The sequence below is a fragment of the Amblyraja radiata genome, chromosome 2 (genome assembly GCF_010909765.2).
Source record: "Amblyraja radiata isolate CabotCenter1 chromosome 2, sAmbRad1.1.pri, whole genome shotgun sequence".
NCBI lineage: Eukaryota > Metazoa > Chordata > Chondrichthyes > Rajiformes > Rajidae > Amblyraja > Amblyraja radiata.
Genome location: NC_045957.1, coordinates 115,144,645 through 115,170,626, shown reverse-complemented (window position 1 = coordinate 115,170,626; position 25,982 = coordinate 115,144,645). Strand labels below are relative to the sequence as shown.

At 45.3% G+C, this 25,982-nt stretch overlaps 1 protein-coding gene and 1 long non-coding RNA gene across 2 annotated transcripts in view; one reads left to right on the top strand and one right to left on the bottom strand.

Moving 5' to 3' along the window:
* Positions 1-271: 271 nt before the first annotated feature.
* On the bottom strand, positions 272-1,553 carry LOC116967256. The gene is made up of 3 exons (XR_004410188.1): positions 1,441-1,553; positions 677-796; positions 272-553 (listed from the first exon to the last, which is right to left on the bottom strand). It is a non-coding gene; the product is annotated as an uncharacterized LOC116967256 (long non-coding RNA).
* Positions 1,554-1,587: 34 nt separating this feature from the next.
* rnf144b (ring finger protein 144B) overlaps positions 1,588-25,982 on the top strand; it is an 83,350-nt gene continuing 58,955 nt past the window's right edge. Inside the window, exon 1 of the mRNA XM_033013716.1 lies at positions 1,588-1,902. The gene's annotated coding sequence lies outside the window, so the exon portion shown is untranslated. The remainder of the gene's footprint in view (positions 1,903-25,982) is intronic.

Sequence of the window (25,982 nt, the reverse complement as noted above, 5' to 3'; positions counted from 1 at the left end):
ATGGTTCCACCTGAGAATTTCACAACAAGGATAGGTGTTCAACCCGCAACCAAATGGTTAAATTATGCTAGAGAGAGGCAGATGAATGGGCGGCAGTGTGCTGCTGCAGGGACCCTGGATTGATCCTGACTACAGTTTGCATATTTTCCCAGTGACCACGTGGGCTTTCTCTGAGTGCTCCGGTTTTCTCCCAAATTTCAAAGACATGCAGATTTGTGGGATGATTTGCTTACGTAAAAATGTGTGTAGGATAGAACTAGTGTACAGGTGATTGCTGGTCAGAGCGGACTTGGTGGGTCGTAGCGCCTATTTCCACACTGTATTTTTAAAGGCGTTCGCTCGTGTGTCAGTCGACGTTCTGCCATCGCTTTGCCACAGCCGGTGCCACATCCGTGCCTCTGCAGAGATCGTCCACAGTGCATGCCTCTCCGCCGTAAGTCAGTAGGCGGGCCATTGTCTGTACCTCTCCACAGTTGCACTTGTCAGAGTGCGAGAAGCCCCACTGCTTCAGGTTGAGTCCGCAACGTCCCCACTCCAGTGCAGAGGCGCTAATCTGAGATGACCGACAAAAAGTGTGCACAATTAGCTCGAATACCCTCTGTTCCATGCTTCAGAGCTAAGCGTCAGAGGCAATGTCTGCGAAACTGGTTATTCAGGTTATTCTTGTCACACGTACCAAAGTACAGTGAAAAGTAGTTTAACGTATGCGACCACCTGTGATGGTAATTATACGTCAAGATAAAGAAACAGATACAGAAATGCTTTTCTATTTTAGGCCAAAGAACCTTCACCAGAACTGTGAAAAGGAGAAAACAAGTTAGTTTTAGTTGAAACCGAAGATAGTCACAAAACGTTGGAGTATTATTGTCACGTGTACCAATGTACAGTGAAAAACTTTTGTTTTAAAAATTAGTTTTAAATTGAAGAGAGGCTGGGAAGTGATGGATAGGAGAAAGAAAATATCTCTGATAAGGGTGGGGCTACAGATAACCAGATGATACTCTCAGTCTGAAGAAGGGTTTCGGCCCGAAACGTTGCCTATTTCCTTCGCTCCATAGATGCTGCTGCACCCGCTGAGTTTCCCCAGCATTTTTGTGTACCCTCTATTTGTAAAGACTGTTTTAGTTTCTGTTCATGTTTCTTGAGTATGTGTGCATGTGTAAACACACACTGAACTTTTTTTCTTCTCCCGTTATGTACTATGTTTACATATTCTGTTGTGCTGCAGCAATTAAGAATTTCATTGTCCTATCTGGGACATGTGACAATAAAACACTCTTGACTCTTGTTTACAAGACTATTCGTCGGAATTCTTTGCCTACATTTAAAAAAAAAATCCTTTCAGGAGTCGTTTTGACAATGCATTTTGTTCAAACTTTCTATTAAACTATGTTATCAACGTTAATCGCAGAGGGTACCACTCGTTTCTCCTCGTCTTACGGGCAGAAGCTCAGGCCCAGACGAACCCTTTTCAACAAAGATGTTGCTTTTCAACATCTATGAAGAGAGGAAGTCCTGTGGCAGTTTCCTGCTAAATCGCCGCCCCCATGGGCGGAGGCAGGTTTGACGTGGAGTCTGACTGTCGGTTTCAAAAAGGGAACTGCCTCCTCACCTCGCCCTCCAACATAGTCTTTCAGGAAGTTGCAATATATATATGTAATTCGCACTGCAGGGTTTACAACCTTCCAGGATCGACAGCGCTGTTTCTCCTTGCTTGTGGCGTTGTGGAGCTGCGGTGTGCAGTCCCAGGCTCAGCTGCAACTGCTGAAAAGCAGCATTGTGTGTGTGTGTTTGTTCCACCAGGACGCTGTTTGCTTCTCTCCTACCGGAACGCACATTAAAGTGACAAGCAAGCAGACTTCCCTGACAGTTCCTTGGGCTTGGATTTCTCCTTCTCCAGAGGTAATGTGTGCAAAATGAAACTTGATTTTTAAACTTGATCACTCGTTTTATTTTTAAGGTGAGGGAGGGGAAGGATCTAATAGGAATCTGGGGGGTAACTTTTTCCACACAAAGGCTGGTGGGCGTATGGAACGAGCTGCCGGGGGAAGGTGGTTAAGGCAGCTGCTTACTATCGTAGCGTTTAAGAAACATTTAGACAGGTACACGTGGATAGGTACGTTTAGAGAGATATGGGCCAAACGCAGGCAGATAGGACTAGTAGATGGGACATGTTGGGCCGAAGGGCCTATTTCCACGCTGTATGGCATTTATTGTGCCATGTTTAAAATATAAATATTAAGCATACAGGCCAGCAGAAACCTCCCCATTACAGTTATAATCTTTCTGAGACATCTCGGACAGAGAATTTGCAGATGGGTATGTTACAAGATATGTTGAATGCTTTCATTTTGATATCATCCAAAACTGTCACGGAATTCTTCTGATGGCGTTCAAATCTTTTGTTGACACGTAATCTTAGTTGGAACTAAAACAATGTTTGCAGCCATTCAACCTATGGCTGACTTCGCCCACATCAAGATTATTTGGTTGATCTGGTAACTGTTTTAAAATATATATATATATATTTAAAATTATGTCAATGTCTAACCAAACTTGTTTCAAAGCCAAAAGTATTTTGCAGACAGGTTAACCCGTAATAGATCGGAAATTAACCTGCCTGTTATTTTTCATCCGCTTTACTGTGGACTTGAAGAGCGAAAGCACCGATTGTGCGTCCGGGTGTTTCAAGTTCATTGTAACTATTTAGAACGCTCTGAGCTCGGATTTAAGATCAGAATATTGCAATTGCCCTTGTTGCTGCTGCTGCTAATGTTTTTATTGGTTATGGGTCTTACTCCTTGCACATGTATTGTGCAAGATTAATCGATCTCATGAGCCTTTAATTGGGCTTTTTTAACTTAAGTGGTGCAAATTATTTTTTAATGGCGAGAATGCAGTTAACAAAAATACGTTCAAAGTACTCGGCTTACTCTCAACTGCCTGATTTTGTGAAATTAAAACAGAAAATGCACTGGTTAGCACGCAACAAAAGCTTTTCACTGTACCTTGGTACACGTGACAATAAACAACTGAAATACGGGACGGATTATAATTTTTGCATTTAGTTTTTAAAGTTGGTTAAACACAGATATTGGCTGATAGGCCAACCTCAACAGTAACGTATCAAGCATCCACATGCCCTTGTATTACAGTTAGTTAATGGATCAGTTTCCATTGCTGTTAATTTGCTGTGTTGTTGGTGTCTGAGGTTATTAGATTCAGATTCAATTTTAATTGTCATTGTCAGTGTACAGTACAGAGACAACGAAATGCATTACAAATCCTGTTTAGGGAAAAAGGCATGTGATTTTTCCATGGCGTAAATTCCACACCACACCGTAAATACGAAGATTGCAGGGAATTGTGGAGACAGCCCAGACTATCACGCAAACCAACCTCCCTTCAATTGACTCAATGTATGCCTCGGCAAGGCCAGCCGCATAATCGAGGACGAGTCGCACTCCCTCTTCTCCCCTCTCCCATCAGGCGAAAGGTATAGAAGTGTGAAAACCTCCAGATTCGGGGACAGTTTCTTCCCAGCTGTTGTCAGGCAATTGAATCATCCTATCAACAACGAGAGAGTGGTCCTGAACTATTATCCAGCTCATTGGAGATAATTGGACAATCTTTAATCAGACTTTACTGGACTTTATTTTGCACTAAATGTTATCCACGTTATTTCCCTTTATCATGTATCGGTACACTGTGGATGGCTCAACTGTCATCATGTATTATAGACAATATGTGGAGGAGTAGGCCATTCGGCCCTTCCAGCCAGTACCGCCATTCAATGTGATCATGGCTGTCTTTCTGCTAACTGGTTAGCACGCAACAAAATATTTTCACTGTACCTCGATACGTGTGACAATAAACTCAACTCAACTCGTACTTCAGTTGCACCAACAAAAAGCTAACATGATTTGCGAGAGGTGATATAACATTCAAACTTGTATTCAGTAGGAAAAATTCTTGGACCCCAAGTAGGACCCCAAGAAAGGGAGTTTGTGGAGTGCCTCTGTGATGGATTCTTAGAACAGGTTGTACTGGAGCCTACCAGGAAGAAGGCAATTCCGGATTTAGTGTTGTGTAATGAACCGGATTTGGTAAGGGAACGAGGTTAAGGAGCCATTAGGCGGTAGTGACCATAATATGATTAGTTTTAATCTACAATTTGAGAAGGGGAAGGGTAAATCGGAGGTATCCGTGTTCTATTGTGACAAGCCATTATTACCTCTTTGGGAGTTGCAGTGAAATGTGAAAAGGAGGAATGTGGTGGAGATGGTGCAACTCAGAGAGACAAAACAATCCATCATATTAGACAGCCTTGCACCCCTATTTTTAAATAAGCAATAGCATGTGGACTGACTGCACTAAAGTTCCATTTATTATCTTTATAAGCTGTAGCTAGGGTTTCTGTCTCTGGTGAGGGGGTTTCTAGTTGTATCAATCAAAACTATTAACCAGTAGAAACAAGGAACTGCAGATGCTGTTCTACAAAAAAGGACCCAAAGTGCTGGAGTAACTCAGTGGGTCGGGACCCTTCAGACTATCGATCTCTAGAGTTTTTGTTCGGAAGAATGGCGTGGCTCTGTATCCATATTGACCACCAAGTATACGTGTACGAATCCTATTTGGTCTGTAACATAGAAATTAAGTGCAGGAGTAGGCCCTTCGAGCCTGCACCGCCATTCAATACGATCATGGCTGATCATCCAACTCAGTATCCCATCCCTGCCTTCTCTCCATACCCCCTGATCCCTTTAGCCACAAGGGCCACATCTAACTCCCTCTTAAATATAGCCAATGAACTGACCTCAACTACCTTCTGTGGCAGAGAATTCCAGAGATTCACCACTCTCTGTGTGAAAAATGTTTTTCTCATCTCAGTCCTAAAAGATTTCCCCATTATACTTAAACTGTGACCCCTTGTTCTGGACTTCCCCAACCTTCTGTAACCTTCTATGCCTTAGCAATTCAAGTGCTCGATGTGATGCGTCTTAAATTCCATGAGTCCTTGCTTCCAATACCACTTAAGATAGTGTTCCAGATTCCAACTACCCAATGGGTGGAAAAACCATCTTTCTTGGCTGCCCTCTAAACACCTTGTACCAAGCTTAAAACCATGCCCTCTGATTATGTATATCTTTGCCTGGGGGAAACTTTCTCTCCATCTATCCTATCTATGAGCACCATAATTTTGTGTACCTGGTACAGGACCCCTCTACTCACTCAAAGAAATATCAACCCTGAATTTCCAATTTGACAAAATGTCCCAAACCGGAACGTCGCTTATCCGTTTCCTCCACAGATGCTGCCTGACATACTGACTTTCAGCACTATTTTTTTTTTTTTGCACAACACTCAAGCACCTGCCAGCCTCTGCCGTCTTTCCTTTCAATTGAATGCTCAATGCTCCTCGCCAGTGCTATTTTGTCCTTTCGGACGAGCGGAACTCGCTATCAAAACATGGAGGGGACGGGGGACACAATATTTTGGCGGCCACGTGTGCATGCGCACACTCACACACATGCGCGAGGCTTCAGAGGCTCAATCCAGCGCTAAAAACGGCGCTTTTAAAATCGGGATCACAAAAACTTGGGGGGGATGCCCCCCACCTCTCAAAACATGGGGGGGACGTGTCCCCTCTGCCTCTCCCGGGTTTTCCGCCCCTGCTTTCCGAGTGCTGTTTTCGGAGGAAAAACGATGCAGCGGGCACGGTTAATAAACGTATGTGGCTGGAAACCAAACAATGACGTTTAACTGTTTGGAGTTGCCACTATGCTGTACGAAGCAGCACAGGAACGTCCTGTAGTGTAATAGCTTGGATAGCTCACAACCTAACGGTATGAACATTATAACATTGAATTCTCTAATTTTAGGTAACCAACACCCTCACCCATTTCTCTCACTTCCTACCCTCTTTCTCCATCCATTGCCTCCCTCTGGCTTTACATTTCACTTCTCCTCTCTCCTATTTGACACTCTTTTCATCTCTGTCCTTTGTCCACCCATCTGCCAATCGACCCGCCCCTCACCTGTATCCATGCCCCAGAATCTGAAGAAGGGTCTCGACCCAAAACGTCACCCATTCCTTATATCCAGAGATGATGCCTGTCCCGCTGAGTTACTCCACCATTTTGTGTTTATCTTTGGTTTAAACCAGCACCTGCAGTTCCTTCCTACAACTCCACCTCACTTGCCAGGCCTTGCCCTTCCCCCACTTTTTTCCAGCTTTCTCCCCCATTACAATCAGCCTTCCCATTATGTCTCTATGTAAGCATGGGCCACACAAGCAAATGAGGAACAGTTAGGTGGCACAGTGGCGCTGTGGTAGAGTTGCTGCCTATCACACCAGAGACTCGGGTTCGATCCTGACTACGGGTGCTGTCTGTACGGAGTTTGTACATTCTCCCTGTGACCGTGTGGTGCCCAAGGTGCTCCGGTTTCCACCCACACTCCAAACACATACAGGTTTGTAGGTTAATTGGCTTTGGTAAAAAATTGTATATTGTCCCGAGTGTGTATGGTCTTCTTAGGCCTCCTTCGGTCATGGTTGACCATGAATGTCTCCAGGGTGCTATTCCCTATATGGAGGACGCCTGTGCGTGACTTTGTTTAACTTGGGGAGACTGGTGCATAGGCAGCCACCCCACGGTCCTTGACAGTTCTGGGTCATGATGCAGCGGCATGGTGTCCAAGACGACCGGAGAATCGTTTCTGCTGCAGCCTTCATCCGCCTTCCCAGCCGTTGTGATGCTCCACTAAGGTCAGCCATCGTCCTCCGCCTGTCCCACCGTTGAGGTCTTGGTTGGATTGCTCTTTGTCAGAGACCTCCCCCTCGACCTTACCGCCATGGGTGACCCTACCAGGAGCATAGCTCCAGACGGCATCGCTCTCAGGATCTCAGGTCCACACAAGCTTCTCCACCACGACAAGGTGACAATCCACGGAGAAGAGTAGGATAGTGCTAGTGTATGGGGTGATCGCTGGTCGGAGTGGACTCGGGCCGAAGAGCCTGTTTCCACGCTGTATCTCTAAAGTCTAAAATGAAGTAAAGGAAGAAGGGCATAAAAGTTGTTACTGATAGATATCGATGGGAATGAAGGAAGAGATGAGTGAAGCAGCATGTGCCAACAGCATTGGAGGTAGCGATCTGTTCACACTATGGGTGAGTGATATACGGAGTTTTCCTTCCTACTAATGCTAGTGCAATTAGATTTCAAATTCTTCACTGTATCTCTATCCCTTTAACCTTTTAGGTTTTGAAAAACAAGTCGGATTCTTAATGGGATTTTTATTATGTTTGCCCGGAATGAATCTGATCGTGTTATGGTGGATGGAATGTGAGAAGTATTGCTGTGAACCAGTTGAGAAAACTCATCGACATATTCTTATAACTGCTGATATATCAGGAAGCAATTTGAGGAAATGCTCACTTAAATGAGAGCATGTCAAAGGTTTGAATTCCTTTGTGTGCCCTGCACAAAGATCTAAAATAAAATTAGATGTTTGAACTCTGAAAGGAAAGAGAACAAACTGGTTTGATTATTATTACCACCTTGGAGCAGCTGTTTTTTCTTACTCGAGAAGAGGTATGTCAGGTTTTACAAATCAACAACTGAGTTGCGATGTTGGGTAATTGTTATTGACACTGTCCACATCCACAGAGTAAATGCAATACTGTACTTGCTGAGTAGAAATTACACCTATGTTAAGGCTGGAGGAACTCAGCGGGCGAGGCAGCATCTATGGAGAGAAGGAATAGGAAGAAGGGTCTTGACCCGAAACGTTGCCTATTCCTTCTCTCCATAGATGTTGCCTCACCTGTTGAGTTTCTCCAGCATTTTTGTCTACCTTCGATTTTTTTCCAGCATCTGCAGTTCTTTCTTAAACCTATGTTAAGGCTGTTTGGATAATGGAAATTCACCACAGAATCATGACTGACAAATTTGAGAGACAGAATATCAATTACACTCATGAGATTTATGTGAAAAGAAAAGTTATTAAGCACAATTTACTTTTATTTTTGCCACTCGCGTTTCAAAAATTCAATTCAATTATACTTTATTGTCACATGTACATAGGTCACTAGGTACCCCAGGCCACTCCCTCTTCTCTCCTCTGGCAAAATGTACAAAAGTGTGAAAACCCACACCTCCAGATTCGGGGACAGTTTCTTCCCAGCTGTTATCAGGCAACTGAATCATCCTACCACAACCAGAGAGCAGTCCTGAACTGCTATCTATCTTCCTTTTTGGTGACCCTTAGATCCTTGATCAGACTTTGCTGGCTTTACCTTGCACTAAACTTTATTCCCTTATCATGTATCTATACACTGTAAATGGCTTGATTCAAAGACAGTACATGATTACTAATCATGGCAGGGTTACCTGTACGTGAGGGCAGTGCTTGGTCTGCCGTTTATGACATGCATTGCAAGAAAATTGGTGCCAAAGGAGGTCCTTTTCCCAATAGACGCACCACCTCTGTAACCATAACCATAACCATGTCTACCATAATCCTGCATATTGTTTAAATACCCACATATTTTATTGTCCTGTTTCACTCATTTACCTAGTTTCTTGACAAACAAAAGCTCCTTTTCAGAAGCTATTTGTGTAAAACCTTCTAACTCCAAAAAAAATACTTGCCACTATTTTCCATATTTTGTTTTTGTTCCCAACTGTTGTGTATTTCCCAATTTTAAAATTTGGAAATTCCTAATTTGTCTACCTCCTAATTACCATATTTTGTCTACCTCCTAATCACCATATTTAAAAACATTCCTTTGATTAAGACATTTTCACAGGTACTTGGATAGGAAAGATTTAGAGGATATGGGCCAAACGCAAGCAGGTGGGACTAGTGTAGATGGGGCATCTTGGTCAGTTGGGCCGAAGGGCCAGCTGTGCGACTATGATCCTTTTTTATAGTCTTAATTGGGGATTAGAGGAACAATCCAATTTTGTTCGTCTTTAAAGATATCCTGAAACTGAAATTAGGTTTTCTGCTTTAGTCAATGCCACCCCACCTGCTTGTCTAATCGTAAGTTTCAACATTTGTCTCTCTTCATTTCTTGGGAGCTACAGAGCATTTATGGTGTGCAACTCTGCTTCCCTCTTCACAAATCCTTTAGGGTTTTGGGACATACACAATAGGCATGGTTCTTTTCCAATGGCACTGTAATTTTCCAATTATAGTGCATAACTATATTCTGCACTTTGTTCTATTTTTTTGTACTACAGTTTGAACTGATTGTATCTATGTATGGTATATATGACTACATCTCTACATAGATTGTATCTCTGTATGATACATCGATTACAGTTATCTGGGCTCAGTTCCTCCAACATTGTCTCTTGCGAAGACTATCCATCCTCTCAATTCTTCCGTTTCCACTGCACCTGCTCCCAAGATGAGACTTCCCGTTCTAGGGCATCCAAGATATCTTTTTTCTTAGCAAATGTGGTGTTCCCCCTCCCTGCTGATCTGGATGGATGGATTATTCCCCGGCAACTCCTCTGTGTTACATAGTTCTGCCCTCGCTGCCCAGAGGGAACAAGGATAAGAATCCCCGCCTTCCATCCAACATATAATCCTCTGACATATAATCCGTTACCTCCAACACGATGCCACCACCAGTCACAACTTCCTTTCTCCACACCTTCCACAGAGACTGCTCCCTCCACAACTCCTTGGTTCACTCATTCATTCCCACCGAAACCAGCTCCCCCCCACCCCAAATACTTTCCCCTACAACTGCTGTCCCTATACCTCCTCCTATACTGCCATCCAGGGACCCCAGCAGTCCTTGCAGGTGAGACAGAGGTGCACCTCCTCTAACCTCATCTACTGTTCCTGATCTGGCCTCCTGTACATCACCGAGACCAAGTGTAGACTCGGCAACTGTTTTGCCAGACACGCGCTCAGTCCACCAAGGTCAACTGGATCTCCCGGTTGCTAACCATTTGAATTCCCCTTTCCATTCCCATACTGACCTTTCTGTCCTGGGCCGCCTCCATTGCCAGAGTGAGGTAACACGCAAACTGGAGAAACAGCACCTTGTATTATGCTTGGGTAGCTTACAATCCAAAGGTATGAACATTGAATTCTCCAATTTTAGTTAAGCTCCCCTTTCCCTCCCTCCACCCTCCTCTTTGCCCCCCCTGGACTCGTACCTGTTTCTCCCCTCTTCCCCCCCCCCCCCCTTCCACCTACATTCCTTATCGCAACTCTTCGATCCTTTTTTGTCACACCTGTTTTTTGTTTGGCCTTTGTTCAACCACCTGCCTCTCAATAACCTTCACGGCCCTTGTTCACCTTTCACCTGCCAGGCTTTCTCCTGCTCCTCCTCTCATCTCCTCCTCCCTTTCAGCTTTTTTTGCCCGCCCCCACCCATAAAAAACCCCGAAATCAGCCTGAAGAAGGGTCCCAACCCGAAATGTCACCTATCCATGTTCTCCAGGTATGCTGCTGACTTGTTGAGATACTCCAGCTCTTTGTGTATTTTTTATGGTGCATCTTAACATGGCATCTTATGTTTGTTACCGAGATAGTTTAGTTTAGAGATACAGCACGGAAACAGGCCCTTCAGCCCACCGGGTCCGCGCCGACCAGCGATCCCCGCACATTAACACTATCCTACACCCACTAGGGACAATTTTTACATTTACCAAGCCAATTAACTTACAAACCTGTACATATATTGGAGTGTGGGAGGAAACCGAAGATCTTGCAGAAAACCGACACAGATCACGGGGAGAAGGTACAAACTCCGTACAGACAAGCACCAATAGTCAGTGAAAAGCTTTGTGTTGCATGCTATCCAATCAAATCAGATAATACTCTACATAAATACAACCAAACCAAACTCGGTTAGTTAGTTTAGTTTATTGTCACGTGTACCGAGGTGCAGCAAAAAGCTTTTTGTTGCTTGCTACCCAGCCAACGGAAAGACAATACGGGAAGGTGGTGCATCCGTGGATAACAAGGGAAATCAGGGATAGTATCAAAGCGAAGGATGATGCGTACAAATTAGCCAGAAAAAGCAGCATACCGGAGGACTGGGAGAAATTCAGAGACCAGCAGAGGAGGACAAAGGGCTTAATTAGGAAAGGAAAAATAGATTATGAAAGAAAACTGGCAGGGAACATAAAAACTGACTGCAAAAGTTTTTATAGATATGTGAAAAGAAAGAGATTAGTTAAAACAAATGTAGGTCCCTTGCAGTCAGAAACGGGTGAGTTGATCATGGGGAACAAGGATATGGCGGACCAATTGAATAACTACTTTGGTTCCGTCTTCACTAAGGAAGACATAAATAATCTGCCGGAAATAGCAGGGGACCGCGGGTCAAAGGAGTTGGAGGAATTGAGTGAAATCCAGGTTAGCCGGGAAGTGGTGTTGGGTAAATTGAATGGATTAAAGGCCGATAAATCCCCAGGGCCAGATAGGCTGCATCCCAGAGTACTTAAGGAAGTAGCTCCAGAAATAGTGGATGCATTAGTAATAATCTTTCAAAACTCTTTAGATTCTGGAGTAGTTCCTGAGGATTGGCGGGTAGCAAACGTAACCCCACTTTTTAAGAAGGGAGGGAGAGAGAAAACGGGGAATTACAGACCAGTTAGTCTAACATCGGTAGTGGGGAAACTGCTAGAGTCAGTTATTAAAGATGGGATAGCAGCACATTTGGAAAGTGGTGAAATCATTGGACAAAGTCAGCATGGATTTACAAAAGGTAAATCATGTCTGACGAATCTCATAGAATTTTTCGAGGATGTAACTAGTAGCGTGGATAGGGGAGAACCAGTGGATGTGGTGTATCTGGACTTCCAGAAGGCTTTCGACAAGGTCCCACATAAGAGATTAGTTTACAAACTTAAAGCACACGGCATTGAGGGTTCAGTATTGATGTGGATAGAGAACTGGCTGGCAAACAGGAAGCAAAGAGTAGGAGTAAACGGGTCCTTTTCACAATGGCAGGCAGTGACTAGTGGGGTACCGCAAGGCTCAGTGCTGGGACCCCAGCTATTTACAATATATATTAATGATCTGGATGAGGGAATTGAAGGCAATATCTCCAAGTTTGCGGATGACACTAAGCTGGGGGGCAGTGTTAGCTGTGAGGAGGATGCTAGGAGACTGCAAGGTGACTTGGATAGGCTGGGTGAGTGGGCAAATGTTTGGCAGATGCAGTATAATGTGGATAAATGTGAGGTTATCCATTTTGGTGGCAAAAACAGGAAAGCAGACTATTATCTAAATGGTGGCCGACTAGGAAAAGGGGAGATGCAGCGAGACCTGGGTGTCATGGTACACCAGTCATTGAAAGTGGGCATGCAGGTGCAGCAGGCAGTGAAGAAAGCGAATGGTATGTTAGCTTTCATAGCAAAAGGATTTGAGTATAGGAGCAGGGAGGTTCTACTGCAGTTGTACAGGGTCTTGGTGAGACCACACCTGGAGTATTGCGTACAGTTTTGGTCTCCAAATCTGAGGAAGGACATTATTGCCATAGAGGGAGTGCAGAGAAGGTTCACCAGACTGATTCCTGGGATGTCAGGACTGTCTTATGAAGAAAGACTGGATAGACTTGGTTTATACTCTCTAGAATTTAGGAGATTGAGAGGGGATCTTATAGAAACTTACAAAATTCTTAAGGGGTTGGACAGGCTAGATGCAGGAAGATTGCTCCCGATGTTGGGGAAGTCCAGGACAAGGGGTCACAGCTTAAGGATGAGGGGGAAATCCTTTAAAACCGAGATGAGAAGAACTTTTTTCGCACAGAGAGTGGTGAATCTCTGGAACTCCCTGCCACAGAGGGTAGTCGAGGCCAGTTCATTGGCTATATTTAAGAGGGAGTTAGATGTGGCCCTGGTGGCTAAGGGGATCAGAGGGTATGGAGAGAAGGCAGGTACGGGATACTGAGTTGGATGATCAGCCATGATCATATTGAATGGCGGTGCAGGCTCGAAGGGCCGAATGGCCTACTCCTGCACCTAATTTCTATGTTTCTAATACATGATTACAATCGAGCCATCCACAGTGTACAGATACAGGTTAAGGGCAATAACATTAAGTATATAACAAATAGCGAAGAAGTCCAGTAAGATCCAATTAAAGACAGTCCGAGGGTCTCCGATGAGGTTGATGGCAGCTTAGGAGTGTTGGCCATTTATTGATTAAATGTTTCAGTTGCCTGATATCAGCTGGGAAGAAACTGTCCCTGAATCTTGAGAAACTGTCCCTGAATCTGGGAGAAACTGTCCCTGAATCTGGACCCAAGAACAAATGGCAGAGCAAAGGGACAGATACAGAGTGCAGAATATAGTTCTTCGCATTAGTGCGCAACAGTTCCAGAGCAAAGTCCTTTGTCTGCAATGAGGCCGTGTAGAATCGGACTGCACCCTTGCTTATGGAATGACTGTTCAGAAGCCTGATAATAACAAAGGGGAAGAAGCTGTTCATGAGTCAGCTGGTATGTGCTTACGTGCTTCTGTATCTTCTGCTTAACAGTAGAAGGGAGAATGAGGAATAACCAGTGTGACATGCATGCCAAGGACCACTCCTGTATGTTGTGAAGTACTGTGGTTTCTTGTGCTCTTTTACTGTGTTCAAGATGCTAAAATTGGACCACTTTCTGTGCACAGATGCTTGTCCTAATGGCCAGAATCTCCATCCTGTGTTCAAAGTAAGAGCATTTTATGATGTGGCATCGCATATATAAAAGGCAGCTGTGTTTTGTCTCTCTAGTCACAGGAGATCACAAGATCTGCACGATCAGCACATGAAGTTTGTTTTGGAGATGTTTGAAGCTCCATGTTTCCTTTGCATTTAAAATGTGTATCAAAGGAAAGTAATCTTTTGCCAAATATAGCCAATTATAAATACACATTAAACAGGGCTACTTAAACAATTTTCAGTACTTATGGGATGTAATTTATGCTCGGTGACTTTGTGAGCAATTTTGGGCACCACATCTGAGGGAGGATGTGCTGGCTCTGGAAAGGGTACAGATGAGGTTTACAAGAATTGTCCCAGAAATGAAGCGGTTAACATATGATGAGTGTTTGACGGCACTGGGCCTGTACTTGCTGGAGTTTAGAAGGATGAGGGGTAGGACCTCATTGAAACTTACCGAGTCGTGAAAGGCTTGGATAGAGTGACAATAGGTGCAGGAGCAGGCCATTTGGCCCTTCGAGCCAGCACAGCCTTTCAATGTGATCATGGCTGATCATCCCCAATCAGTACCCCGTTTCTGCCTTCTCCCCATATCCCCTGACTCCGCTATTTTTAAGAGCCCTATCTAGTTCTCTCTTGAAAGCATCCAGAGAACCTGCCTCCACCGCCCTCTGAGGCAGAGAATTCCACACTCACCACTCTCTGTGAGTAAAAGTGTTTCCTCGTCTCCGTTCTAAATGGCTTACTCCTTATTCTTAATCTGTGGCCCCTGGTTCTGGACTCCCCCAACATCAGCCTTTAACAATCTTATATGTTTCAATTGGGTTAGGGGGCGCTGCTCTGGCGGCTGCCTTGTCAGCAGCGCGTCAGTTTTTTTCAACTTTTTCTTATTTTTTAGTATGTTTTAAAGTATGTATTTTGTGTTTCTCGGTGTGTCTTGTGTGGGGGGTGGTGTGGGGGGGGTAAGGGGGAAACCGCTTTGGTCGCCTCCTCCATGGAGAGGTGACTTTTTCCAGGTCGCCTCCCCCGTGGCCTAACATCAAGGATCGGCGCGGCCTTTCCCGGAGACGTGCCCGGGGCTTCAGCGGCGGGCGCAGCGTGGACTCTCGGCATGGAGCGGGTTAACCCTCGCTGGGGTTCGCTGGAGGGGAGCGCTCCGTTTCGCTGGCCCGGGGCAGCCGGCAGCCTGAAGTCGCAGCCTGAAGCCGCGGTCTGCAGAGCTCCAGCTGGTGCGGCGTCTACAGCCCGGGATCCCTCGTGGGGGACCCGGGTGAAGAAGAAGCTTCCACCGCCGGCACGCAGCCAACTCCTACCGCGGGGCCGGCATGGACTTACCATCACCCCTGGAGGGGAGCTTCGACCGCCGGCCCTGCAGTCTACGGTGCTTCTGGCTGCGGCGGAGACTTTAAATCTTGACCGCCGGCCTGCGGCCTACACCATCTTAAAGCCGCGGTCTCCGGTGAGGAAGAGCCGATCCTGGACTGACTCTGGACTCTGGTCCTGTCCACGGGGGGGAAGTGGAGGAGGACTGGCCAAATTTTTGTGCCAGTCCTCCACAGTGAAGAATGCTGTGGTGGATGTTTGTGTTACAGTTTGTGTGTTCTTTATTATTGTATCGCTGCTGACAACCCAAGGGGCGGGGCGCTACTCTGTGAGCGACTCGCGGCGCGCTGCTCCCGTATGTTTGCATGTTTTCTGAGTTGTTTAGTGTTTTTCTGTGAGTCATTAAGTGCGGTATTTAACGACAGCAAGTATGACTACCACGGTAATCTTTGTACTTGCTTTTGAGATCTGTGCACACTGTGTGTGCTCGCAGAAGTCTGTGTTGTATGACTGCTTGTCAGTACATTGTCCTGTTTGTATGTGGAGCCACGTCAAAGAAGATTTCTGTTGCGACAGACAATAAAGTTTTCTGAATCTGAATCTGAATCCTTCTAAACTCCAGAGTGTACTAGCCCAGCTGCTCCATTCTCTCAGCATATGACAGTCCCGCCATCCCGGGAATTAACCTTGTAAACCTACGCTGCACTCCCTCAATAGCAAGAATGTCCTTCCTCAAATTAGGGAACCAAAACTGCACACAATACTCCAGGTGTGGTCTCACTTGGGCTCTGTACAACTGCAGAAGGACCTCTTTGCTCCTATATTTGATTTTTTTCTTGTTATAAAGGCCAACATGCCATTTGCTTTCTTCACTGCCTGCTGTACCTGCATGCTTACTTTAATAGACTGATGTACAAGGACCCCCAGATCCCGTTGTACTTCCCCTTTTCCCAACTTGACACCATTTAGATAGTAAATGTGGAGTGGATGTGGAGAGGATGTTTCCACTTGTGGGAGAGTCTAGGACCAGAGGTCCTAGCCTTAGAATTAAAGGATGTTCCTTTAGGAAGAAGATGAGGAGACATTTCTTTAGTCCGAGGGTGTGAATCTGGAATCCTTTGCCACAGAAGGTGGTGGAGGCCAAGTCAATGGATATTTTTAAGAGACGGAAATAGGTAAATTCTTGATTCGAATGGGTGTCGGGGTTATGGGGAGAAGGCAGGAGAATGGGGTTTGGAGGGAGAGATATATAAGCCATGATTGAATGGCGGAGTAAACTTGATGGGCCCAATGGCCTAATTCAACTGCTATCACCTATGACCTTATGTCAATAAATAAAGGGGTGGGCACCATGCTAACAGTGCAAGTTCAATGTTAGAAACTAAATGGTTTGGTGATATAAGCGTTTTTGTAATAAAGGCACATTAATAAAGGTTGCGCGTAGTTTTATTGGCTTATGACGACATATATTAGTTTTCCTGGATGACCCTTCATCTTTGTGTTGTCAATGCGAATGGTCAAAACCAACATGCTTAAATTTGAAATATTAACAGTGGAATTGGACTATGCTGTTAATGCCTTCAAATGCCTTCAAATGTAGAACTGCAGATGCTAGTTTACACAAAAGGACACAAAGTGCTGGAGTCACTCAGTGGGTCAGGCAGCATCTCTGGGGAACATGGGTACGTGATGTTTTGGTTGGGACCCTTCTTCAGACTATCTTAAAGTCACCAGTTAGGCTCCTTACTGGAATATTGTTTCTAATTCTGGACAATCCATTTAAGGAGAAGTCGGAAGGTGGAGAGTCATGCTGGACGTTGCAGTGTGCAGGCTTTACGGACCTGTGAATTTGCATGTTCTAGGTTTGAAACAGAAATTTGTACACTACATCTCGCACTCCCTTACTCCCCTAATTCTGCATCTGCTAACTTCATTTGTATCGTCTGGCCTGCTCCTCCACATGTCTCAGTAAGCCAAACAATACGATGTCACCTAGACTTCACAACATCAATAACACATTAAAGTCTATCCTCTTTGTAACGGACTACTTTATAACTGATTTTGGTTATCATGGACAGAGTGTCCCCGCAGTAATCAGATACCACTGTCTCTTTAAGAACGCAGGCTGCTTGGTACACTGCGGGAGAAATTGAAATTGACAAGCAATTGCTTCGATCGACACTTGTGCAATGATACTGTATGAAACAATGTTTCAAACAGCCTTTAGTATTTTTAGCTTGCACAAAAATAAATTTTTAGCTGTTAAAAATAACTTTAATATTTGAAAACAACTTCTAGTTTCATGGAGGGACAATACATGATTACTCTTTCGTTCTTCCTCATTTCTTATGAAGGGTCTTCGACCTGCAACATTACTTCCCACAGATACTAACTTTAGGGAGAAATTGCTGGTGGAACTCACACTCCGAGTCCTTTCAGTGTTTTGTATTTTTTTTGTTCGTATTCCAGCAGGTTTATTTGTTTTCCATTGCAGGTTCGGGCACTGGGCACTGAAGAGCTGGAAATTATGTTAAAACCTCCTCGTCCTTCAACTAATGAAATGAATGTGAACAGAAAATTAGTGTGTAAAATCATGAGGGGGAATAGATAGGGTGTATGCACAAAGTCTTTTACAAAGAGTAAGGAAATCAAGAAGCAGATGACTTGGGTTCAAGGCGGAAAGGGAAAGATTTAATACGGACCCAAGGAGCAACTGTTTACACACAAAAAGTAAAGGGGATAGGGAACGGGCTGCCAGTAGTTAAAGTAGGTACTATAACAGCATTTAATAGACACTTGGACAGGGACATGGATAGGAAAGGTTTCGAGGAATATGTTTATTTTATTTATTGTCATGTGTAATATAGATAAATGCGAGGTTATCCACTTTGGCGGCAAAAACAAGGGGGCAGATTGTTATCTCAAGATTCACATTCAATCTTTATTCAATCTTTATTGTCATTGTGCAGTGTACAGTACAGAGACACCGAAATGCAGTTAGCATCTCACCCAGACGAGCGAACATAGAATACTGGAACAGTAAAATATATATATGTATATATGGGGTTAGGTTAGGTAAGTGGGAGGTGCAGCGAGACCTGGGTGTCCTTGTACACCGGTCACTGAAAGTTGGCGTGAAGTTACAGCAGTGAAGAAAGCTAATGGAATGTTGGCCTTCATAACAAGAGGATTTCAGTACAGGAGTAAAGAGGTTCTTCTGCAGTTGTATAGGGCTCTGGTGGGACCACATCTGGAGTATTGTGTACAGTTTTTGTCTCCTAATTTGAGGAAGGACATCCTTGTGATTGAGGTAGTGCAGCGTAGGTTCACGAGATTGATCCCTGGAATGGCGGGACTGTCATATGAGGAAAGATTGAAAAGACTAGGCTTGTATTCACTGGAGTTTAGAAGGATGAGGGGGAATCTTATAGAAACATATAAAATTATAAAAGGACTGGACAAGCTAGATGCTGGAAAAATGTTCCCAATGTTGGGCGAGTCCAGAACCAGGGGCCACAGTCTTAGAGTAAAGGGGAGGTCATTTAAGACTGAGGTGAGAAAAAACTTTTTCACCCAGAGAGTTGTGAATTTATGGAATTCCCTGCCACAGAGGGCAGTGGAGGCCAAATCACTGGAGGGATTTAAGAGAGAGTTAGATAGAGCTCTAGGGACTAGTGGAGTCAAGGGATATGGGGAGAAGGCAGGCACGGGGACGATCAGCCATGAACACAATGAATGGCGGTGCTGGCGCGACGGGCCGAATGGCCTCCTCCTGCACCTATTTCCTATGTGTACAGAGGTACAGTATGGGCCAAATAGACAATAGGTGCAGGAGTAGGCCATTTGGCCCTTCGAGCCAGCACCGCCGGCAGGTGGGACTAGCGTAGGAGGGGGAATCTTGGTCAGCAAGTTGAGCCAAAGGGCTTATTTCCATGTGGGATGACGATAGGATTCCATGGTGCCATGCTGAACTATGGTCCTCTTGTAAGGGGAAAAAAACCCAAACTGCTGTAGGAACTTGGCAGGTACTGGTTATTTCCTCCAGCAGCTTGTTTTTTGCTCCAGATCCCAGCATCTGTAGTCTCGTGTATGTCCAAACCTTGGAAGCGAATGGAATGATTAGCGTCACAGTAAATACGCATGTCCAACATAAAATGGCAGATTTGGTAGCTGCTTTTTAGAAGGGAGGAAGAGACAACCTTGTATCTTGTTCAACCAGGTTTCTCATTAACTCTTGGAGGTATTTTGTTGTCCCTCAACGACTTCTGCCATTGGGGACTTTCCACAATAAATATGTTATGGAATGATCTTTTAACATAGTACATAGAACAGTACAGCACATGAACCCTTCAGCCTATAATGTTTGCTCCAAACAAGATGCCTATTTAAACTGATCTCATCTGCCTATACATGATCTTTCATGTGCATACAAAAACGTCTCTCAAACCCCGCTACCCTATCTGCCTCCAGCACCACCTCTGGCAATGCATTCCAGCCCCCCACCACACTCTGTTCAAGAAGGAACTGCAGATGCTGGAAAATCGAAGGTACACAAAAATGCTGGAGAAACTCAGCGGGTTTCAACTCCCCCTCCCATTCCCAATCCGACCTCTCTGTCCTGGGTCTCCTCCATTGCCAGAGTGAGCAACACAGGAAATTGGAGGAATAGCACCTCATATTCCGCTTGGGGAGGCTGCATCCGGTGGGCATGAACATTGAATTCTCCCAATTTTGCTAACCCTTGCTGTCTCCTCCCCTTCCTTAGCCCTCGAGCTGTCTCCTCCCATCCCCCAGCCCTCGGGCTCCTCCTCCTTTCTCCTTCTTTCTCCCCGCCACCCCCTATCAGTCTGAAGAATGGGTTTCGGCCCGAAACGTTACCTATTTCCTTCGCTCCATAGATGCTGCTGCACCCACTGAGTTTCTCCCCAGCATTTTTGTGTACCCCCCTCCACACTCTGTCTAGTAAAAAAAATCACAACAGCAAGATAAACTTGCCCCGCACATCTTAATTAAACTTTCCTCCTCTCACCTTGTAGCCATGCCCTCTAGTGTTGGACATTTCTATCCTGGGGGAGAATTGTTCATACAGTGTACCCTACGTATGCCAGAAAAAGCTACCCTGTTTATAGTGCTTGGGCTCTTTTTGTGCCATTAAAGTCCTACCTCAACAAGCTCGTTGGCAACGAACATGTTAACCCACAACATGCTGACTATCTAACGTGCTTTTCCAGATTCCGAACAACTTCTAGGCAAGAAGGTCTGGTAACAGTTCACCAGTGTACGTGGAAGTAAAGTAGTTTTGAGGTCTTAAAAGAGCTGCATTTCTTGCTAGACGTTTTTCCCTTGTCATGTAGATATACACTGTAAATGGATCGATTGTAACCATGTATTGCAGGAACGGGCAACCTTGTTCTGCATCGGGGCCAGGACCCATGTCTGTGAGCTGATTGCGGGCCATATCTATCGCCATAGTGTGACACTTGGTATTGTTTTTCGTGTTAGTTTTCACGTGTTTTTCAATTAATTTTCTGCAGTTCCTAGGTCCCTCGAGTGTCCCGGGACTGGCTGCAGTTCCCAGGTCGGTTTGCCTGCCCTGGGACTGACTGCAGTTCCCAGGTTGGTTCGCGTGCCCCGGGACTGGCTGCAGTTCCCAGGTTGGTTCGCCTGCCCCGGGACTGGCTGTAATGCCTAGATCGCCTGCGTGTCCCGGGACAAGCTGGAGTTCCCCGATCAGCTCCCGTTCCCGGGACTGGCTACAGTTCCCAGGTTGGTTCGCCTGCCCCGAGACTGGCTACAGTTCCCAGGTCGCCTATGTGCCACTGGACTGGCTGTAACGCCCAGGTCGCCTGCGAGCCCCGGGACTAGCTGCAGTTCCCAGATCAGCTCCCGTCCCCGGGACTGGCTACAGTTCCCAGGTCGCTAAAACAAATTGAAAAAAAAATGCGCTTGCGGGCCGGTTGATTTCGGATTACGGGCCGGATCCGGCCCGTGTGCCATAGGTTGCCGATCTCTGATGTATTGTCTTTCCGCTGACTGGTTAGCACACAACAAAAGCTTTTCACTGTAGCTCGGTACATGTGACAATAAACTGAACTGGACTATTAGATGAACTAAAAGCACAAATGGCCTTGCTATTATATCCATTGCTGGAGTTCAAACTTTCATGGCTACTGAAATAGTTAAATTTTCTGGATGTGGGAATCGTCCCAGTGGATTGAAATGTAGTTTGACATTAGTCATCTGGGAAATGCAGGAATGCTTTAGTAGGGAAGCAATAGCCCAGAGCATTCAGAAAATCTCGGTATGATTAGGCAGAGTCAACATAGGGTTATGAAAGGGTAGCTGTGTATGCTTGGAGGACGTAATGAGCAAGGTGAGTTGTGTAGAACCAGTGGAATTTCCAAAGGTGATTGATGATGTGCCACTCTTTAGATTGCACAAATTGAGGGATGTTGGGGCAACCAAGAGCATAGATAATAGTTGGCTAAAGAGCAGAATACGGGAATCAGCAGCCTGCTGACCTGAAAACCGTCTGTAATGTAGGAATAAGAGCCTAAAGCAAAGATCCTATAGCAAGCAAGATAGACCACTCCTTCTAAATGCAATGGGCTGACGTGTAGTACGCAACGGAGCGGAACGTGGGCCTTTTTTTTCATCCATTTCAGTAACCCGACCCGACTCACAGTGTAATCAACGTTGCAGGGGAACAGTCTGTGTTAATAAATTATAATTCTGAAAATGAGGAGAAGATTTTTCCCAAATAACTTTTATTTTTACGAGGAAGTTTCCGTAACCGGCTTCCGTCTCCGCACTAATATCCTATGGAATCTTTGGTACGGAGACGGATGCTGGTTACGGAAATGGGGCCAAAAATTACCCATGAATCTGCCCATGACCGTACTACGTCTTTTTCGTAGAGTGATCTATCTTGCTCGCTATAGGATCTTTGGGCTAAAGTGTGTAAATGGTACTCTAGAGGAGTGTTTAGCTGGGGCGCGCATATACTCCCCTGAGCTCGAGTGAGAGGAGATAACACTGAACTGTAACTGGTTCTGAGCAGGTTTAGTTTAGTTTAGAGACACAGTGCGGACACAGGCCCTTCGGCCCACTAAGTCTGCGCCGACCAGCAATTCCCATACACTATCCTACACACGAGCCAACTTACAATCTTTACCGAAGCCAATTAACCTACAAACCTGTACCTCTTTGGGGTGCGGGAGGAAACCAGAACATCTGGAGTGAAGCCATGCAGTCACGGGGAGAACGTACAAACTCCGTACAGCCATCACCCGTAGTCAGGATTGAATCTGGCGCTGTAAGGCAGCAGTTCTAGGACTGTGCCACAGTGCCACCGTTAGCTAAACTACAGATTGCGGCAATTACCAACCAGCTAATCTGTAAGGTTGGAATGAGGGTCTAAAGTGTATGAATGGAATGCTAAAGGAGTGTATGGGTGGGACAGACTTGTACTCCCCTGAGCACGAATGAGAAGAGATATCATTGAAATGTAAAAGATTATGAGCAAGATTGACACAATCGAGTTTCCTTTTTCTCTACCAAGTTGTCTGGCCATGCAGTAGGGAGTTGGCTATATGTGACAGGTGTTAGATAAGTTCATTAGTTCGAGGAGCAGAATTGGGCTATTCGGCCCATCAGGTCTACTCCGCCATTCAATCACGGCTGAACTATCTTTCCCTCTCAACCCCATTCTCCTGCCTTTGCCCCATAATCCATGACGCTCTTACTAATCAAGAATCTGCCAATCTCCGACAAAAATATCCATTGATTTGGCCTCCACAGCCGTCTGTGGCAATGAAATTGACAGATTCACCACCCTCATCTAATTTCTAAAGGTCCATCCTATTATTCTGAGGCTATGGCCTCTGAATAACAGTGATATCTCCTCTCACTCGAGCTCAGGGCAGTGGGCAGGTGCTATAGACCTGCACGGGAAGGTAGACGCTCCCGCCCCCACGAGTCTCGGGCAGATGGGGCTCATCAGCCTGGGAAGGCAGTCCATCCAGGAGAGGGAAAACTCTGATTTAAAACCTCCACTGCCTGGTGGCCATATCCAGTCATGGAAAAGGCTCCAGGAGTAAACCTCAAGAAAACCCGGAGTCGGAACCCCTAAGGCAGTTCGTCGTTGTCTACAACCTCGCTCTGGCAGCTCCTGCGACGGCGCTGGTGCCAAACTGTAACGGCCCTGCTGTTCCTTTGGATCGATCAGCGACGTGGAGAGGGGGGACGTGCTGCATGGGCAACAGCCTGTCCTCCATATGACATTGCCTAGGCTTGCATTCGACCAGGATGCATCACCCATGGTCAGTCATGACCGAGAGGGGTCACTCCTACTATACTATGCCCTCTGATCTTAGGCTCTCCCACTAGTGGAACTGTAATCTCCACACCCACACTATCAGATAAAATATCTCCTTTCCAGAGCACTGTGGATCGTTGAAGCTCTAACTCTCAAATCCCGGGTAGGGGGATTCTCATTCATTGAGTATATTGAAACCTGAATGACAATAGACAATAGGTGCAGGAGTAGGCCATTTGGCCCTTCGAGCCAGCACCGCCATTCAATGTGATCATGGCTGATTATCCCCAATCAGTGCCCCGTTCCTGCCTCTCCCCACATCCCCTGACTCCGCTATCTTTAAGAGCCCTAACAGCTCTCTCTTGAAAGTATCCAGAGAACCTGCCTCCACCGCCCTCTGAGGCAGAGTATGACTAAAGTCTTGAAATCAAGCGTATCAGTGTATCAAGGGTATCGGTTAGCAAAGTGGATTTAAGACGTGTCTCTGGAACTAATCATTCTATTCACATATTTAAAGACGCAGTGATTTTCTCATTTACTTTTCTTGTTTCCGTTTCTGGTCAAATTGGCAAGGAAGCAGAATATCAACTTCTCCAACTGGAAGTGCTTTGAGGGTATCTGACAGGTGAAGTTGAAATTATCAAAGGTCAGGATAAAGTTTATAGAGAGATATCTATATCTCTAAACTAAACTAAAGATACTGTTCTCATGGGGATATAAATATGGATTCCCAAGATCGAGGGAATATTGAATGATGGAAGTTGTCAAAATAATCCAAAGTGTGAAGTGAAGTCATTTCTATGCAATGAGTGAAAAGGATTGATGCTGCCAGGGAGAATAGCAGAGGCAGAAATATTTAAAAGAGCTGGATAATATTGAACGGAAAAAATTGTGGGGACCGTTGCAAGGTAGTATGAGAGTGAGGACCAGCTGGGCACAGTACGGAAACATTGTTCAGTCCAGCTTGACCATCTACACGGGTCCCACCTGCCTGTGTTTGGCCCATAGCCCTCTAAACCTTTCCTGGCTGATTAGTGCAGGTGTCAGGTGGTGGAGCAGACTAGATGGGCTGAATGGCCTAATTCCGCTCTATGAGCTATCCATCTACCTGTCCAAATATTTTTTTTTTTGCTGCAGTTTTGTAGTGACAGTACGGACTTGATGGGCAGAAGTGTTTTAGTTTACGTTGGGTTTAGGTTTATTATTGTCATAGGTACTGAGGTACAGTGAAAAAGGTTTGTTTGATGTGCTATCCAGATCAGATATGCCACATACAGATGATGGGCCTCGACCTGAAACGTCACCTATTCCTTCTGTCCAGAGATGCTGCCTGTCCGGCTGAGTTACTCCAGGTTTTTGTGTCTATTTTTGGTTTAAACCAACATCTGCCGTTCCTTCCTACACATATATAGATACAATCCGTTCACAATAGATAGAGCAGTCATGGTGGCGCAGCGATAGAGTTGCTGCCTTATAGCGAATGCAGCGCCGGAGACCTGGGTTCGATTCTGACTATGGGCGCTGTCTGTACGGAGTTTGTACGTTCTCCCCGTGATCTGCGTGGGTTTTCTCCGAGATCTTCGGTTTCCTCCCACACTCCAAAGACGTACAGGGGCGTAGGTTAATTGGCTTGGTAAATGTAAAAATTGTCTCTAGCGGGCGTAGAACAATGTGCTGGGATCTCTGGTCAGCGCGGACCCGGTGGGCCGAAGGGCCTATTTCCGCACTGTATCTCTAAAGTAAACTAAATGGAGTAAAGGGGAAGATACAGAAAGCAGAATCTAGTTCCCAGCATTGTACTTCCTGAGACTAAGTCCTTTGTCCTCAATGGGGTTGAGGTAAATCGAACAATACCCTAGCTTTTGAAAGAACTGTTCAGAAGCCTGATAACGGAGGGGGAAGAACTTGTTCCTGAGTCCAGTGGTGCATGCTTAATCCTTAAGCCATACTGTTGCAGGTGGCACAATGGTGCAACGGTAAAGTTAGTGCCAGAGACCCAGGTACAATCCTGACAATGGGTGCTGTCTGTACGGAGCTTGTACGTTCTCCCTGTGACTGTGGGTTTTTACTGGATGCTCCGGTTTCCTCCCACACTCCAAAGACGTGCGGGTTTGTAGGTTCATTGGCTTCTTTTAAATTGTTCCTAGTGCGTCGGATAGAACTAATGTACGGGTGATCGTTGGTTAGCGCGGACTCGGTGGGAACGAATGGCCTGTTTCCTCGCTGTATCTCCAAATTAAACTAAACCAAAAAATCATTTGGTGAACTTGTCTCTTGCTCGTATTCACAGTTAGCTGTGGGAACTCGTTGAGATGCAAGCAAGCATTTTTAAATATCAACAATTTCAGAAATAATTCTTCAGTAGAAACAAAAAAACCCGCTGGAAATACAGCTGATGGGGAGGGAAACATAGTGAAGGTTTCAAGCTGCCTTTTCGGATTCCTGGTCTCTGCAGGTTTTTTGTTTTATAAATGATTATCTTGATGTTTGAATAATGACACACTGCCCTCTGTCATGGAACTATTAATCCAATAATCAACATCGGTAGTCAAGAACAGGTCTGTTGAATATTTATAAATGATCTCCCTCCCTGTGTGCTGTGCTTGATCTATTCAATAGCACTTGCTTTAATCCTAAACTGAAAAACTACAGGTCTCCAGTA